Source organism: Oncorhynchus tshawytscha, linkage group LG05 (assembly GCF_018296145.1).
Source record: "Oncorhynchus tshawytscha isolate Ot180627B linkage group LG05, Otsh_v2.0, whole genome shotgun sequence".
In the NCBI taxonomy this organism is placed as follows: domain Eukaryota; kingdom Metazoa; phylum Chordata; class Actinopteri; order Salmoniformes; family Salmonidae; genus Oncorhynchus; species Oncorhynchus tshawytscha.
The window spans coordinates 24,261,893-24,277,916 of NC_056433.1; the positions used below are offsets into that span (position 1 = coordinate 24,261,893).

The following is a 16,024-nucleotide window of genomic DNA, read 5'->3' on the forward strand; positions in this document are numbered from 1 at the left end:
CCCTCTTTCTGATCAATATGAGTTATCCTGGTCATTCACTGCAGCTCTGTAATGGGGTCGTGACACTCTGTAGCTCTGATCACATCTGGTTGTAACAAGCTGGCCTGCACCGTTCTGCTCAGCCACCTCTGGCATTACTTCCAATTGTTAAAAAATAACATTACCCATTATCGGAGCTACAGTGGGAGGTAATTACAGCAAACAAACTGGGGCGGCAGGTAGCCTAGTGGTTAGAGTGTTGGGCCAGTAACTGAAAGATCAATCCCCGAGCTGACATGGTAAAAATCTGTCATTCTGCACCTGAACAAGGCAGTTAACCCACTGTTCCTTGGTAGGCCGTCGTTGTAAATAAGAATTTGTTATTAACTGACTTACCTAGTAGTTAAATAAAGGTTACATTTAAAATATATATATATCTTTTTTTTAACTGCTTCGTTTAGGGCCTTAAATCAGAGAGGGATTGGCCGGAGGATTATGGGGTAGAGAGCAAGGGATGAGCGGGTATAGGTCAGAGGAACAGAGGGAAGAGGGGGGATTTGGAGCGTCTCTTAACCATTTGGTTACTGTAAACATGGAGACAGGACTGCAGAGGGGAGCTGCCAGGAGCTGTGTCCTTTGGACCTCGCCAACCCACCTGTCTCCCTCTGCCAGCCACACTCCCACGCTCTTACCTGGCACACCTGGTGGGCACATCCTTCATAATGCTTGAGAAACCTGGTCCAGTCCCTGTTCTGCCATATGCTGTCTGCCTAATTATGTACAGTCAGTGTACACCATCTGCTTTGTGTGGTAATAATCTCTCTTTAAGGTGTGTCCTCTTTTTTGCAGAAAACTGTGTATGGTGCCAATGTTGTCATATTTGAAGGGATTCTAGCATTTGGGCCGTACTGGGCTGTACTCACCACCAATGTTCTCTCAAATGATTTCCGGCACTGAGCAAATTTCAGGTCTGCTGATCGCAAATGTGAACATTGAAAATTCTGTGCAACTTCCGACGCACGTTTACTGTGAACTCTGAGGCTGTACCCGCTTTAAGTTAGTTTTAACAGTGGTCAAGTAGGCTACTGTGGCTATTTGATCAATATTGGTCTACCAGAGTGGCCTACCATCAAAAACAATGGAGAAAATGCATCCCATAACATTTTATCATGGAAATAGCTGTTCTATCATTCAGCCTACAATTGTAGCCAATATGTGGTGTTCAATGTAGGCCTGCATTCCATGAGACGTTTGAAAAAAAACATGCAGGGCTTAACATTAACCTGTTCCACATGTCCTTCAAACAAGGAAGTGACTGAAAATGTTGTCTGATGCAAGAAACAACTTTACAAAAAAAATTACATAATTATTCCCATACCATTATTACAGAGAATCAGACAAATCATGCAACCCTCAGCCTATTAGCTACTTAGCTTATTCAAGCCTTCCCCGTTCAAAGGTGGCTAGAAATGCACACATTTTGTGCTCTTTTAGGAAGCAATAACTCCCCCATTGGTGACTACAAATTATCTATAACTGGGATAATAACTCACTAACTACCAAAAGATATGAACAAATGTGCCGACGTGGCAACATGCAGCTCTCGCTTTGATCTCAAAACAAGTATATTTACTCTCATGCTATAAACACAGTCCAGTTCAAATGGAATCTCACAGATCCATATATGGCAATGGTTGGTTTGCGTATAGGCCTACTGCAGCTCTGATTGGTTATGGTGCACCGGTCTTTGAGTACCGGCCTGAGTTGTGCCTGTCAATGCATTAGAATCCTACTCCGATGCGTTCTGCCTATAACAAAATCTCTTTCATAGTTAGTTCTGCATACTAATAAGTCTTGCATAGTTCGTTTTGTTTCGGTTTGTTGCATTGAAAGTGGCTAATATTGCATTGATTCGATCACAATTCCAACAGTAAAGGGAAACGTTGATAGTGTTATCTAACATGGAAAACTCTAGAAAGTTGAGAAGTTCAATCTCTTGCTTCTCTACAAAAGCTGATATTTCTTCTGCGTGGCAGTCCTGCAGCAGTGCCCTCTTCAGATCTGTGTGGGTGTGTGGACCATGTTAATTCCTTAGTGATGTGAACACAGAGGAACTTGAGGCTCTCGACCCGCTCCACTACAGCCCCATCGAAGTGGATGTGGGCATGCTCACTCCTCCATTTCCTGTAGTCCACAATCAGCTTCTTTGTCTTGCTGATGTTGAGGGAGAGGTTGTTGTCCTGGCATCACACTCCAGGTCTCTGACCTCCTTATACGCTGCCTCGTCATCGGTGATCAGTCCTACTGCCAATGTGTCATCAGCAAACTTGATGATGATGTTGTTGGAGTCGTGCGCAGCCACGCAAATGTAGGTGAACAGGGAGGGGCACCCGTGTCGGTCAGCATGGGGGATGTGTTGTTGCCTACCCTCACCACCTGACTGCGGCCCGTCAAACTCCAGGATTCAGTTGCAGAGGGAGGTGTTCAGTCCCAGGTTTCTGAGTTTGGTGTTGACCACTGAGTTGTCGTCAGTGAACTGTTGATCTGTTGGGGCGGTATGCAAATTGGAGTGGGTTCAGGGTGTCTGGGATGATGGTGTTGTGAGCCATGACCAGCCTTTCAAAGTATTTCATGGCTATAGATGTGAGTGCTATGGGGCGATAGTCATTTAGGCAGGTCAGCGTTAAGCGTCAGAGCTGGCGTAGTAAGATTCGATCTTAGACCTTTATTGATACTTTGCCTGTTTGATGTCTCGTCTGAGGTCAAGTGTTTGGATTAATGTCCCGCTCCTTGAAAACGTCAGGTCTAGCTTTTAGCTAAGTGCAGATGTTGCCTATAATCCATGCCTTCTGTTTGGGGTATGTAAAGTGCCTTTAAGTATTCACAACCCTTGACTTTTTCCACATTTTGTAGTTACTGCCTGAATTTAAAATATATTCATTTGAGATTTTATGTCATTGGCATACACATAATACCCATAATGTGAAAGTGGAATTATTTTGTATTTTTAATTAAAATTAAATGCTGAAATGTCTTGAGTCAATGAGTATTCAACCCATTTGTGATGGCAAGCCTAAATACATTCAGGAGAGTAAATTAGCTTAACAAGTCACATAATAAATTGCATGGACTCTGTGTGCAATAAGTGTTTTAAGGTGGTTTTTGAATGACTACATCCATCTCTACCCCACACATATTCAACCACAAAGACCAAGGTGGTCCTCCAATGCAAAGAAGGGCACTTATTGGTAGATAAATATATATATATATTTTAAAGGAAGCCTGTACAGAATAGAAAAATATTCAAAAACTTGGCAAATAAATTAACTTTGTCCTGAATTCAAGCTTTATGTTGGAGGCAAATACAACACAATGCATCACTGAGTACCACTCTTTATATTTTCAAGCATGGTGGTGGTGGCTGTATTATGTTATGGATATGCGTGTCATCTCAAGGAACAGGAGTTTTTTTAGGATGAAAAGAAATGTAATAGAGCTAAGCACAAGCAAAATCCTAGAGGAAAACATGGTTGTCTGCTTTGTGGCCTAGTTACAGTTTTGACTTAAATCTGTTTGAAAATCTATGGCAAGACATGAAAATGGCTGTGTCTCAACAACCAACTTAAAGAATGTGCAAATATTGTACAATCCAGGTGTGCAAAGCTCAGAAATACTCACAGATGTAATCACTGCCAAAGGTGACTCTAAAGGGTGTGAATACTTATATAAATTTGATATCTGTTTTTCCTTTTAAATACATATGCAAAAAAAATGTAATACGTGTTTTCACTTTATTCTGGTGTATTTTGTATAAATTGGAATCCATTTTGAATTCAGGCTTTAACACAACAAAATGTGGAATAAGTCAAAGGGTATGAGTACTTTCTGAAGACACTGTACGTAGGGTCACTGTGTGGATGACGTCAATGGACTTATTAATGAAGCTGGTGACTGATGTGGTAAACTCCTCAATGTTGTCTGATGAATCCCGAAACATATTCCAATCTGTGCTAGTGAAACAGTCCTGTAGCTTAGCATCCGCTTCATCAGACCACTTCCGTATTGGGCGTGTCACTGGTTTGAGTTTTTGCTTGGAAGCAGGAGGATAGAGTTATGGTCTGATTTGCCAAAGGGAGGGCCTTGTATGTGTGTGGAGTAAATGTGATTTAGAGTTGACACAAGTAACATGCTGTTAAAAATTAGTTATGGAGAAGCCACGAGAAACGCTGCCTCTTAATGTGCATTTTCTTTATCGCTGATTAGGGTCTTTGTGTCATAGAAAAAATATAGATGAAAAGTCTCTTGGTAAATAGTATGGTCTGCTGCTTATCATGAGGTATTCTAACTCAGGCAAGCAAAATCTTGAGACTTCCTTAACATTAGAAATCACACACCAGCTGTTCTTAAGACACACACTCTTCCTCCCTTTGTCTTGTCCGAGTCTGCTGTCAGGTCTTTGCGATGCATAGAAAAACCAGCGAGACTTACAGCCATGTCCTCGTTCAGCCACGACTCCGAGAAACACAGATTTTCAGGTCCCGTTGATAGGATAGTCTTGAACGGAGTTCATCCAGTTTGTTCTCCAGTGACTAAACGTTTGTCAATAGAACAGAGGGCAATGGCGGTCTATTTGCTCGCCGACCTAGTCTCGTCAGGGTGCCGGCTCGCCTGCCTCTCTTTCGCCACTGCTTCGTCTTTCGAGTTCTGGGGATTAAGGCCTGGTTCGGTGTAAGCAGAACGTCCAGGATTGCTGACTCGTTTAGGTAGTAATTTCCATCCAAATTGAGCTTAGTGATCGCTTTTCTGATGTCCAGAAGCTGTTTCCGGTCATAAGAAATGATGGCGGCGACATTATGTACAAAACAAGTTAAGATCAGCATCATCATCGATTTAATGGAGAGCCGCTGCCATCCTCAAGCAGATTCAAGGAAATAAGAGGGATTCTCTCTCTGTATTCACTGTTCTACCTTTCTCCTGCTCACTGCTCTCTGCCTTGGCCTGCTTGGGTTGCAGGCTGGGACTGGGGCTGGCCCTGAGTGACTGGGCTGGGGACTGGCTGATAGAAATGGAAGAGCTCTGGGTAGGGTGAAGTGTGGGGCTGTGTGTCTTGTTGGGGATCCATTCCTGCAGCAGGCTTGGCTAAACTTACACTTGCTAACACAAAGCCCAGTTCTCTTCAAGGAAGAAATGCATGAAAAATGTCCCTTAAGATTAAAACAAAACAACGTGTAAATTAGTACTCTTTTAGTACAATTGATGGCAGTTCTTCAGGCAACCCTTGTCAGCTATGATTATCTTGGTCCTCTTTATTTCAACAGATCATCAACTTTTCACAAAGACTACGTTGGCTCATCTAAATCCATGAAGTAGAGTCTAGACTTGCAGCCTGCCTAGGACTCTCCTTCCCTCCATTATATCTAGAGGTTGTGTTTGGCCAGTGTGGCAGTGAATGGACTAGACTGTGTTTTATTGATGGTGCTGTTGATGGGTCCCTTAGTTCTCTTCGATCCGCCAGTGCTGTGTGTACAGAAATCCATACAAATTAAACTCTGAGCACATGGGTTTGCATTGGCAAAGCACTTCTGTTCCTGGTGATTTATCAGTTCAGCCATTGTAGAGTGAGGTTGGGCTACGCTTAGCAAGGATGAGAAGCCAAACAATGCAGATAATTGGATGTACTTTCATTTACATGTTTTCTATAAAAGTGTTGTTGTTTTTCTTTTAAGATGTATGACTTTAAATCACTGTAATTGTGGCTCACTTAGTACTAAACATTTCTAATCAACCAGTTTATTTATTTTCCTATAAATTGGTTCCCTCTCAACCCTTTGCCATGACTCCAACTTACCCTGCTGACTGCACCAAGTGTCCGGTCCGTTCTGGCCCGACAATGAGATGCCATCTTTAATGCTGTAAAATGTTCCTAAACTGCCCTGCTCATTTCCCCAAATGACAGAGGTCCTGAGAGAGATGCTGAGCCTCAGCCTAGAGAGATGGAGAGGCCAGGTTGATCTACTGCCAAGCCCCTTCTCCCTGTCCTATCATAGCCCGTCATGTGGAGAAGCTGGAGCCCTTCTCCTCATCCCTTCCTATACACTGACGGCTCTACTGGCGTGGCGCTTTGGGTTCGCCTGGTTGGTCAGGAAGCATATTTACTGCGCAAAGACTGACCGTCTCATTGGCTGTCTGAGTTACCCTCCAACACTCAATGGCCAATGAGTCATCAATAGCTCTTTTTGGGTTGTTGCCTCTTTTTGCGTCTCCATCGCATACAGTGGTTCTGCTGGACCATTACTCCTACTAACGTTCGTTTTGCTGAGGTTAGAGCTTTGAGCACTGCTTTTAGTTACCCCTGACTGGCTGATGATGGCTGTTTCAATTGATGTGTTCAGGAAAAGAGCATTAAAGACCCAATAGGCAATCTTTACAGTAGATCCGATTTAACTTCTTTCAACCCTGGTACATTGATTTCCAAACCGTCATGTATGTGGGGTATCCCACCCCTGAAGGAAATTAAGTTTTTACCCAGCACCCCGCCATGAAATTATATCTTGGGTTAACACTGCCCTATGAATTGATTATATACATGACCTCTCTTAACCCTCTCTTTCTCTCCTTCTCGCTCTCCCCCAGCTGCTGGAATGAAAGTGTTTGTGGACACAGACTCAGACATCCGTCTGCTCAGGCGTCTGAAGAGGGACATATCGGAGCGCGGCCGTGACATCAGCGGAGTCATTAAGCAGTACAACAAGTTTGTCAAGCCTAGCTTTGAGCAGTACATCGAGCCCACTGTACAGGTGGCTGATATTGTGGTCCCCAGGGGTGAGTGGTTTGTAGATAGCTACTACCACAGTAGTTTCTTTAGATTCAATTCAGAATAATTGTACAAAAGTATTGTACAAATACTTCTGAAAACTATAACGATTCTGCTATAAAAGTGCAATGTGTGTGTTGGCCACTTCAGGGGGTGAGAACTTTGTTGCCTTGGATCTGATTGTTCAGCCTGTTCACAGTCAGCTTGAAAATGTATGTGTGAATCGTGCTCTATCTCCAATACCTCTTCCCATAGACCCTAATGTGAAAGCATGGAGAAGTCCTTCCTATCTCTGTACATGTTGTCATCTCTCTGGCTCACACCATGCCCAGAGTTTGTGCATGCCAACCTGATATGACCCCTATCCCATGGTTCAGGACTAGGACAAGGAGTTTTTCCTGACCACCTTCCCTATCAAGAAAAACTCTTGGTGCTACCCATGACCTCTGAACCCTGTCCTATCCCTCAACATGGGTGGGTCATTTCTGGATTAATGAAATGATTGATGATGAGTCTCATTCTCTAGGAGTGCTCAAGACTACGTCCTATTGTACTATGTCCCACTACTTCCTATTGTTCTATGTCATACTATGTCCTATTGTACTATGTCCTATTGTACTATGTCCTATTGAAACCAGCCGACTCAAACTCAGTTGTCCTGTATATTCACTGTTTCAATCTGGTATCCAAAAGTAATCCTGAAATCTCAGAGACTAGTCTCCAAGTAGAAGTTGACCCAACCAGTTGCCCATTCCACTTCGGCTCTCTAGTGGTCAGGATTCACCAACACACGTTATGAATTTGTCATGTAGATTGTCTGTCTGGTATCGGGCTGAACTCAACTCAACGCTTTCTCTTCACCAAGGGCCTCCTAATGAATGGATTTATAACTGAGGGGCTATTCCTCATACTTTACATGCGTGCGTGTCAAGGGCATCCCATTTATCTGTCAGCGTCATGACCCATATGCTCCGACTCCCATCTTTAATACTTTGCTCTCTGCTGTTAGACCCCTTTTATGGTCCCTACAAACCATGATTTACACTGAGTGTACAAAACATTCAGAACACCTGCTCTTTCTATGACATAGACTGACCAGATGAATCCAGGTGAAAGCTATGATCCCTTATTGATGTCACCTGTTAAATCCGGTTAGATCAGAGTGGATGGAGGACAAAGGTTAAAGAAGGATTTTTAAGCCTTCAGACAATTGTGACATGGATTGTGTATGTGGGCCATTCAGAGTGAATGCCTTTGAACGGGGTATGGTAGTAGGTGCCAGATGCACCGGTTTTAGTGTACCAAATCACATTTATTTGTCACATACACATGGTTAGCAGATGTTAATCCGGGCGAAATGCTTCTAGTTCCGACAATGCAGTAATAACCAACGAGTAATCTAACCTAACAATTCCAAAACTACTACCTTATACACACAAGTGTAAAGGGATAAAGAATATGTACATAAAGATATATGAATGAGTGATGGTACAGAACGGCATAGGCAAGATGCAGTAGATGGTATTGAGTACAGTAAATACATATGAGATGAGTAATGTAGGGTATGTAAACAAAGTGGCATAGTTTAAAGTGGCTAGTGATACATGTATTACATAAAGATGCAGTAGATGATAGAGTACAGTATATACATATACATATGAGATGAGTAATGTAGGGTATGTAAACATTATATTAAGTAGCATTGTTTAAAGTGGCTAGTGATATATTTTACATCAATTTCCATCAATTCCCATTATTAAAGTGGCTGTAGTTGAGTCAGTGTTGGCAGCAGCCACTCAATGTTAGTGGTGGCTGTTTAACAGTCTGATGGCCTTGAGATATAAGCTGTTTTTCAGTCTCTCAGCAACGTTGCTGCGTTTTTCACGCTGAACAGTTTCCCTGTGTATCAAGAATGTCCACCACCCAAAGGACATCCAGCCAGCTTGACAAAACTGTGGAAAGCATTGGAGTCAACATGGGTCATCATCCCTGCGGGTTTCGAGACCTTGTAGAGTCCACGCCCCAACGAATTGAGGCTGTGCTAAGGGCCAAAGGGGGTGCAACTCAATATGTTTGGTTACTGTACCACCAACTCAATTTTGCTCTGCCCGGAGTACCCCTGAAGTACCTCCTTGTGCATTTTACCAGTAGGCCTATGGTCTCTGGAGTCGTACACCCGTACACCTGTACACCTGTCGGCATGTGGGTAAAAGAGCAAGAGATCAAGAGACAGCATGTGCTAAAGAGAAAGCAAAAAGTGTGTGTGTGCACGTGCCTGCGTTTGTGAGGATTTGTGGATTAAGGGATCTCTGTAGTAAAATACCATTTTGTCTGGTGTGGATCAAGTAATGAACGGTGTCCAGTGGAGAGAGACGGAGGCCGCTCGTCCTCCATACATCACTGTGAGTGTCTGATGATGATGAGGACAGGGCCTGTTGTAGCCTAATGAACCATAACACCCTCCACTAAGAGACATCATATAGCAAGACTGCGGCGCCCACTATACTACTTCTGTTCAGGAAAGCCCCAGGTTTGGGGGGCATTCTGTTTGACATGTACTAGATGTTAGGTAGGAACTATTTTGGTTTCCAACTATAAAACAAGTTAAGCAAATATGATGCCCCATATGGAAAAGGAGCTGAAAACCGTATTGCAAAAAAAAAAATATTGCCCAGAAAAATGTACATTTCAAATTAAATTCACTCGGCTGTTCACTGGGCCTTGCTGTGAGATCAGCGCACCAGAACGTAACCTGATCTGATGTATGATTATACCTTCATGTAGAGAGAGCTACCGGTTCATTTGAAATTATGGAAATACACGCGGCATTACATGGAAACGGGAAACCAGTAAAGAAACCCAGAGCTTATCAGATGAAACGCTGAATGTCTGTGTGATTCATGGAAAAATGGAGGGGAATGTAATATCATTGCATGTCATCAACGGGAAGGATGTTTGTGTTGATTTAAAAGGGTGGTGGGGGACTGGGGACATTTGGCTTTGGAAGGTTGGAATGGCTTGTCTCATTTCATGAGTTATGTTTTGTTTTTATATCTCTCCTCCCTGTGTCTGTAATGAAATACTTGCTAAACCCTGGCTGAATGCACTCTAACCATCTCAGCGTGAAGTCACAGTGAGGTATGACTGCCACGCCCCCCTCCCCATCCATCTACCCACCCCCCTTCCTTGTGGTACCTGCCTTTTATTCTGTTTCCTGTCAGCAGAAGCTCAGAGAGCACATCAAATAAATAATATGTGCCCAGTCTGAAGGATTACTAACTTAGACCAAACAACTTATTTTACCAAATATTGTTGACATGGTCAATTAATGAAAATGCCAAGAGAAATGTTTGTGTAAACTAAATGAAAGGCTGTCCACCTCCTTTCTTCCACACTGTCAGTCATGAAAACTATCGCTAACTTCATGAGGATGAGCTCTGGTTAAGACCTAAATAGACAGTTGGAAGATGTCATGCATAGATCACTTTGCGGTAGCTGCAAGTAGATGTAAGGAATTCCTTGTTATCGAAAAAGATCAGAAGCTAACATCACATTAACCTTGGGTTATCCCTCCATGTTTATCAGATGACCTCACAGGCCATTGAAAATATTGTCAAACAACTCCTCCCAGTCAGACTTGAACCATTGAAATGTCATCTGGCCATGAAGCCATCCCCTTGCTGAACAGGGGCCTCCACAGAGATCATATGGCATCTACTCTGTCCTGCTGCCGTCTAATTGTTGTATTTTCTTTCTTCTCTTTGTCATCTCTCTTGTTCTCGCAAAATGAATATTTATCACCTTCTGCAGAGGAAACTCCGCTGGGATGTGAGGATAAACTATTGCATCTTCATCTTTTTGGGGGATTTCCACTCCCCCTCATTTCCATGTATTTAATGATCTGTTGTTAACATTTCATCCAGAACCAAAGCCAAAGCTTTGTTTGCTGTCATTGCTGTTTTTCATTTATATCTGAACCAACTGCTTGATTCTTTGTTTTCTTTCTGCTTTGTACACCCTAACTGGCCTGTATTTTGGTTCCAGATACATAAATAGAAAAAAATACAGTACTAAAGTATTTAGAGGGAGTTGTCTTGGCTTCTTTAATTGGCAACAACATTGCAGAACATATAGCAAAGTGTTAAATTGCTTGATGGCATTTCTATTTCTAAATAGAACCACTGTTTAGTACTGTACAATGCAAGTTATTTCCTAGATTCTAAATGGTCCTAGTTTTCCATTGTCTGCCAGTAAAGCACCATATACTCCAGACTGGACCAGAGGAGCCTGTTCAAGCATTGCTGTTGCCAGGATCTGCGCACAAATACCCCTCACCCCACTTTGCCTGGCTGTGCAGCCGTGACCTCCAAACATGGTCACGAGGAGGAAAGTAAAATATCCCAGTGGTATCTTACTTTTGTCTCCCTGGCTTGACTGCTGTCTCTGTGTGTTGTAGTACTGTGAACTCCCCAGCAGTGGTCTGTCGGTGTTGTAGTACTGTGAACTCCCCAACAGAGGGCAGTGGTCTGACTGTCTCTGTGTTGTGTAGGTCTGTTCTGGCCTCAGCCCACCAGGGACAGCCCCTACCCTACCCCTCAGCGTCATGGAGGGCACCCCACAGGTCCACGGCATGCACACCATCATCAGGTAAGACCATAGAGGTTTGGAAGAGCGCTGGGGCCTGGTTTCTCACCCTGTCAACACTGTCTCTGCACTGCCACGAGTTTATAATGAATATACACTCAGTGGCAAGGTTATTAGGTTCTCAAAAATGTTTTGCTCCCTCAGACAGTGTGTCACATGGCTGTGGCTTGCTATATATGGCAGGCAGACAGGCATTGTTACTGTTTTGAACGTTAGAATGGGCAAAACGAGTGACCTAAGCAACTTTGAGCGTGGTATGATCGTCAGTGCCAGGCACGCCGGTTCCAGTATCTCAGAAATGTCCGGCCTCCTGGGCTTTTCATGCACGATAGTGTATATGATTTACCGAGAATGGTGCGACAAACAAAAAACATGCAGTCCAGTGGGTGAAAACAGCTTGTTAATGAGAGAGGTCAAATGAGAATGGCAAGAATCGTGCAAATAACAACTGTGGTTTGCAGAACGGCAACTCGGAATTCACAACTCGTCGGTCCTTGTCGCGGATGGGTTATTGCAGCAGACGACCAAACTGTTCCACTCCTATCAACTAAAAACAGGAAGAAGCGGCTCCAGTGGGCACGCAATCACCAACACTGGACAATTGAGTAGTGGAAAAAGATCACCTGGTCCGACGAATCCCGGTTCCTGTTGCGTCTTGCTGAAAGCAGAGTCAGGATTCGACGTTAGTAGCATGAGTCCATGGCCCCATCCTGCCTGGTGTCAAAGGTACGTGGTGTGGGGAATGTTTTCCTGGCTCACGTTAGGTACCGTGATACCAATTGAGATACGTTTGAATGCCACACCTTGTACAATCAATGCCCTGATGAATTTAGGCTGTTCTGGAGGCAAAGTTGGGTCCGACCCCATACTAGATGGGTCTACCTAATTAACTGGCCACTGAGTGTACATGCACACATCCTCACTCCCAGGCCTTGTTCCGTGTGTGTGTGCGCGCTCGCAGGAATAAGGACACTAATCGTGACGAGTTCATCTTCTACTCCAAGAGATTAATGAGGCTCCTGATAGAACATGCCCTCTCCTTCCTGCCCCTCAAGGTGAGTAATTCTATATCGCCCCTTGTGCACAACCATAAACTAATGTAGGTCTCTACTTTGCCTCTCATCCTCTCTAGCCTGTGCAAGTGGAGACTCCCCAAGGTTCCATCTATGAAGGCAAGAGACTCAGTGGTAAAAGGGTAAGGCTCTGTGCTGATACCTCTCCACTTTCACACAGGGTTTTGGGCCCTAAACAGCAATAAAGTATCAATGTACTCCCTGATACTACATTACAGCAGATTCGTCACAATCATGCTGATTGCTAATTGTCATTCTTGGCCAGAGATTTTGCAGTGGTTAAACTAGTGTTATCTCTCTCCAGTCCTTGTCTTCATCACCATTGAATCTGCTTTGTGTTTTTACTAGACGCCTGCATTGAAAATGTCTCGTCACAAAATGTGTGGCAGTGTGGATGGGCCAGAGAAAATCATTAATTTCACTCACGTTATGGGGATGTGTTTGCTTGGCTCTCAGTGGGAGCAGCTCGGTTAGACAGCGGGGTTATTATGACTATATTACTCTACTGCAGATGTCTATCTCCTGACATCAGGCTCTGTAACATTGAACGCTCACCATGCTGATCCTTCAGGCTGCTCAATGAACGTTTACTTGCAAACTAAACTGTGAGGGAGTGTAAAGCCTAAAAATCTGTGTGTGTGTGTGTGTGTGTGTGTGTGTGTGTGTGTGTGTGTGTGTGTGTGTGTGTGTGTGTGTGTGTGTGTGTGTGTGTGTGTGTGTGTGTGTGTGTGTGTGTGTGTGTGTGTCTGTGGATCACAGGCGTGTCCATACTGAGAGCAGGGGAGACCATGGAGCAGGCTCTGATGGTTGTGTGTAAAGACATTCGCCTGGGAAAGATCCTCATCCAGACCAACCCTGACACTGGAGAGCCAGAGGTAGCACACAAATACATCAGTCCTGTAGTTCACCAAGGCTTCTGTGTGTTTTGTGTGGCCCTCTGTCTGTGTTGCAAGGCTTTACGCACACCCAGACATTAACCTTTCAACTCTGAGACCCTAAAGCAGGAGTGTACGATTGTATCGGTCGTCTGTTTTGTCTGTGGCTTCATTCAAGGCTAGGTGTCAGTCTCATAGCTAACTAGCCTCATTGACCTCAGGTTCACTTCCTCATCAGGGTCACAGACTATCCATATCTTTGCGATAATACCGTATGATGTCAGATGTAGTCTTCACGCTTTGGCCATTTCTTCTTCAGCTATACTGGTTTCCTTCACAACAGATACTCAAATCGTGACATTTTAAGTTAACACAATCCACAAATTAAGACATTGTATAAAATGTTATTTGACCACTGCTGTCCTGCGTTCCCTGTCCAGCTCCACTACCTGCGTCTGCCTCAGGACATCAGTGAGGACTATGTCATCTTGATGGACAGCACTGTGTCCACTGGGGCTGCTGCTCTAATGGCCGTCAGAGTGCTGCTGGTCAGTTCTACTTTATTCTACCTCATTCTACTCCTCTTGTCTAGTCAAATATTCTCGTGTTAGTCTTCTCTACCCTGCCACACACATGTTGAGGAGGAGTTGGGGCTTAGGGGTTTATCATCCAGATAATGTTGGTTACGCCTGAGACATGGCCTGGTGTTGAGGTAACAGGAGAGCAGCTCTGCTGGTGGAGACTGGACGACCACAGCGGCAGGAGATGGAGGAAAGATTTGGATGCTTGTTTGCTGTCATGAAACACTGTTTTAGTTCAGTAAGTTCAAGGCTCTGTCTCATTTGTGATAAGGCTGCAGAGCTAAAGGTACAGCTCTGTGCTTTAGCCTTCGCCCCCTTGTGAAATGGAAACATTTGGTGTCAATAATTGCCGTCCACTATGGTGGCCAAAGTCCATGGTTCTGTTTGCCCTCAGAGAGCAAACTTCACTGCATCCAGGTCAATCCAATAATTTTCTCCCATGTCAATCTCTGCAAAAGATATTTATGGTTGTGTGTGTTTGTCATTAGAAGCATTGGTTGTAGTATGTATGTTATATTTGACAATAAGGCGCCGAAGACATCAGACTAACCCCATTAAGGAGCACGTTTTGACAGGTAGTGGGAACTGGGAAGAGCTTGAGATCTCCACAAGTCTGGCTATGGTTGCCACCCATGTGTATGTCTGACACCCTGAAGGACCATGAAGTCCAGGAGGATAAGATCTTCCTGCTGTCTTTACTGATGGCAGAGATGGGTGTCCACACTGTGGCCTACGCCTTCCCCAAGGTCCTCATCATCACCACTACCGTTGACAAGAATGTCAACGAGGAGTACCACATAATCCCTGGCATTGGTGGGTGTCTCTCTCACACTCTCACACACACACAAATATCCACATTTTCCTTCATAACTTTGGCCTCATGCTAATCCAGTGAGTAAGCTGTTTGACTGATCTGAAGTGAAATGACATTGTGTGATGACCTAATCACAAATTGAAAACATCCAGATTGTCAGATGTAGCTGGTTCCACAGCTCTATTGTGAATCTACCCAGATTCCGACCCACGTGTTCCATCAGCATCGTTATTTTGGGACGGACGCTCCCTCGGACTGGTATGAGAGTGATGAAGAGATGGATTACTGAACTGTTTTGGAAGAGGAGGGAGGGGCGGTCAGCACACGAGCACGTAGACATGCATCCCTTGACCTGCTCCAAAGAGCTCTGGACCCCCACTAAGCACCCCGCTACTGCCCAACATCTTGGGCACCGCCCTGTGCCAACTCCTCCCCTCTGAGTGAGGTGGAAGGTCATGAGGCTACCTACCCTCCTGAGGAGGAAATGTGATATTAGCTTAGCTAGTGACACCCAGAGCCATGTATTTTTAGAGCTGGGCCATTACGGTTTCTGCATTATGACTCATTTTTACATGACACTACAACATTTTTACTTGTTTTTTTTGTCCCCAATTTTGTGATATCCAATTGGTAGCTACGACCTTGTCTCATTGCTGCAACTCCCCAATAGGCTCGGGAGAGGCGAAAGTCGAGACATGCATCCTCCGAAACATGACCCGCCAAGTTATGCTGCCTCTTAACACACTGTTCGCTTAACCCGGAAGTCAGCCGCACCAATGTCGGAGGGAACGCTGCTTGCAGGTGCCCGGACACAAGGAGTTTTGATGGAAAGGAAAGCTCCCCGGCCAAACTCTCCCCTGACCCGGATGGCTCCTGCCATGACCGGGAGCCCCATAGGATCGAACCCCAGGCTGTAGAGGCGCATCAGCACTGTGAAGCAGTGCCTTAGACGACTTTGTCACTCGGGAGGCCCAACACTACAGCATTCTATAGCAGCCATGTTAGTGCCCCATTAACATTACATGAGGAATATGTAAGGAATAATCGAGGGGCTATGCATTCTGTGTAAAATAATGAATGGCGTAGAAGGTGTGTTCCAAGTGGCACTAACCTTCCATGGAGTTGCATTATTTTCCAGTGAACGCATAGAGCCCCAAATTGATTATCCCTTTTATACTAAAAATGTGCATCTGCAGATAGAACTATGTTTATCCACTTAAAGCTACAGTAGTTGCATTGGTAAC

At 44.3% G+C, this 16,024-nt stretch overlaps 1 pseudogene; it reads left to right on the forward strand.

Moving 5' to 3' along the window:
- The first annotated feature begins 571 nt into the window (after nt 1-571).
- On the forward strand, nt 572-15,729 carry LOC112251493 (annotated as a pseudogene).
- Nucleotides 15,730-16,024: the final 295 nt, after the last annotated feature.